Genomic DNA, 2896 nt, shown 5'->3' with positions numbered 1-2896 from the left:
CCGCGTCGCCTTGCAGCCGAGCAGCCACAACACCCAGCAGCGCCGGTGCCCCCACCTCCCATCTTGGCCGCATCAAGCACCGCCGATGCAGTCACGCGCGCCCCCCAGCCACCTCCAATTTCTGCGTGAGCACTGCCGCCGAACCACCAGTAGCCGCACCATCTTCCTCGCCGTGCCGCCTCTTCTAGCACTGGATCCGGCGAGATCCGTGTCATCCAGAGCTTCAGTCACCGGATCTAGCCCGCCCCACCTCGCAACGCCGCCCCACCATGGCCGGGGTTGCTGCACCACCCCATGATGGCCGGCCTCCACGTCCCCGCGATGGACGCGGCCGTAGCTCCATCCCGCGCCGCCCCGACCGCGGCCCCAGCTCCACCCCGTATGGCTTCCACGGCCCCGCCCCGACTGCGGCCCCAGCTTCGCCCCGGATAGCCTCCACGGCCCCGCCCTGCTTGCAGCTCGAAGTCGGTGAGGAGCTTGGTCTGCAGCTCGGTTGCTTGTCTATTTGCAGTACACGCCGCTGGCAATGCAATCCGATGATTATTTGACCGTTCCCGAGTATTCGTTGTTCGATTTGGGCTGGCCGGAGAACCACTGCATCTCCCTCCCCTAGAGCCTTTTTCCTTTGCTCCCCACTGACAGACAGACAACCACGCAAGGTGAGGCTGCTGTTGCAGTTTGCTCTTTTGATTTTTGGGATGAAAACCTCTAGCGCACTGAAGTTCCCTATTCTTGTTCTTGCGATTCAGTTTGCTAATTTTTGTAGGAGAGGAAAAGAACATCGACGAGAGCCCAAAGACGCTATGATGGAATTCAGTCCACCTCGTCGGAGAAGGATGGCAGAGTGACGGCTTGCAATACAGTGGAGCACTGCTCGCCATGCGAGTGTGCAGTGTGGAAGGCAACGTCGTGCGGTTCTCCGTGTGAATCCCTTCCAGGGTTGTTGCTATTCAAAAACATTTTCTAGTGTTTTTTGGAAAATTTAATGAGTCTTTATCAATGCAGTGCAGTTTAGAAGCTTCCGTCCAGTATATTTTTCAAATGGATATTTTGCATGTATTCGAGACATGGAGAAAAGAGCAAATGCGGTCCGATTGCATTGTTCTCATTTTTGTTTTGTTTCTAGGGGAGAATGTGAGAAGATGCACTGCGGTTCAGTCCCCTCTAGGAAGTACATCGACAGCAAAGGTGCATGGGGTGGGCGAGTCCCTTGCGCCGAACTCCCTGTGTCTCGTGAGCGTAGCTTCAAAAAAGTGCAAAGAATATTTTTTTCGACGATGTAGTTTGTTGTGTATGTTGGAGAGGTTCGCTCCTCCGCGCGGGTCCTTTTTCTGATGTACTAGTTCGCTTCTTTCACAAGTGAACTCTTTAACTTTTTTTTGTTTTTGTTTTTGTTTGGTCCAGTGCAGTTCCATATGTTTGTTGGAGAGGTTCATTTTCATGAAAAAAGGGTTGATGTAGCCGGTTGATGCAGCCCATTACACCCATGTTTTTCATTTGTTGGAAAAATAATTTGCTGTGCACTCAATAACGCAGCCCATTACACCCATGTTTTTCATTTGTTGGAAAAATAATTTGCTGTGCACTCAATAACGAAGGACAAGAGAGCATGTCTTTTCCTTAAAAGAAGTTCATTTTGTTGTTTGAGAAAATGCAGAGAGGAAATGAGAGTAAAGAGATGTGGATGAATGCTTGCGTGTAATGTGTAGCGTGCAAACAAAAAATGTAGTCGCTTGCACGTCCGACAAAAAATGGTATGCAAGTCGCTTGCACGTCCGTTGCAGTGTGGTTTTTGCTCTGAAGCAGTGTGGTCGGCCGTATGATGTTGTTCATCCCGTAAGTGCAAAAAAATTGTTACGAAAGCGAAAAAAGTAATGCGGTTCACTTCTTGATAGTGTTGTGGTTCATTTACACCCGATGTGAAGTGCATTCTACTTTCTCGTCCTTAAAAAAATTACGTTTGAATAAAAGAAACCAAGCAGTTCTCCTACCCGTCTGATGCAGTGCGGTTTTTCGTCCGTTGCAGTGCGGTTTTCAGTCGGATGAAGTACCCACGTCGATTTGGGTGTCGCGAAAAACAAAGTGTCTGCATTTCGGTAAATTCGAAATTCTTCTTAAACCGTAAAGAATTGGAGAGAGTGTTCTACATGAAAGAGTTGCGTATCGTCGATATCTTTCCAAGGGCGTATCGTTTGAATCATTGCGACCAGCGGTTTGCAAAAATTTCGCAAAAAAACAACCGCTGCCTCTCGAAGTCAGCCGCACGATTTTCAAAATTAACTAAAAACCGTAAGGAACCTCAAAACCATTTCAACATATGAAAGTTGCGCCTTGTCCGTAACTTTTCAACGGCGTATCACACGCCTCGTTTTGACAAATGGTTCAAAAACTGGAGCGAAAACAGTACCGAAAATTTCAAAAATATTGAAAAACAGAGTTCCGCGATTTAGTAAATTTGAAACTGCTCTTAAACCGTAACGAATTAGAGAAACATTTATATATGAAAAAGATGCGCCTCGATGATATCTATCCAACGGCGTATCGTTTCCTTCATTCCGACGAACGGTTTAAAGAAATCGCCAAACAACGCTCGCTGCCACTCGTCATGGGACGCGCCAATTTCAAAACTGCTCTTAAACCGTGTGGAATCTCGAAAAGTGTTCAACATGTCAAAGTTGCGCCTAATCCATAGCTTTTCAACGGTATATTACACACCTCATTCCGATAAACGGTTAAAAAATTAGAGCGAAAACAGTACCAAAAAATAACGCGTGCATTTTTTTTCGACGAGAAGTTCACTAGTCTATATTGCAGTGCGCTTGCGTTCAACGTGCAGTGCCGAAGTGGTGTGCAGAATAGTTATTCTGCTAATATTAGCAGAATAGACCGTCTATAT

At 47.3% G+C, this 2896-nt stretch overlaps 1 long non-coding RNA gene across 2 annotated transcripts; it reads left to right on the top strand.

Annotated features, from left to right (window-relative positions):
- Positions 1 to 6: 6 nt before the first annotated feature.
- LOC119277607 lies at positions 7 to 1543 on the top strand. 2 transcript variants are annotated; one of them, XR_005137230.1, is made up of 3 exons: positions 7 to 659; positions 767 to 1304; positions 1410 to 1543. It is a non-coding gene; the product is annotated as an uncharacterized LOC119277607 (long non-coding RNA). The 2 variants fall into 2 exon arrangements; XR_005137229.1 differs by having other exon boundaries at positions 767 to 1543.
- The last annotated feature ends 1353 nt before the right edge of the window (positions 1544 to 2896 follow it).

The sequence above is a fragment of the Triticum dicoccoides genome, chromosome 3B (genome assembly GCF_002162155.2).
Source record: "Triticum dicoccoides isolate Atlit2015 ecotype Zavitan chromosome 3B, WEW_v2.0, whole genome shotgun sequence".
In the NCBI taxonomy this organism is placed as follows: domain Eukaryota; kingdom Viridiplantae; phylum Streptophyta; class Magnoliopsida; order Poales; family Poaceae; genus Triticum; species Triticum dicoccoides.
This window is presented reverse-complemented; position numbering and strand designations above follow the sequence as displayed.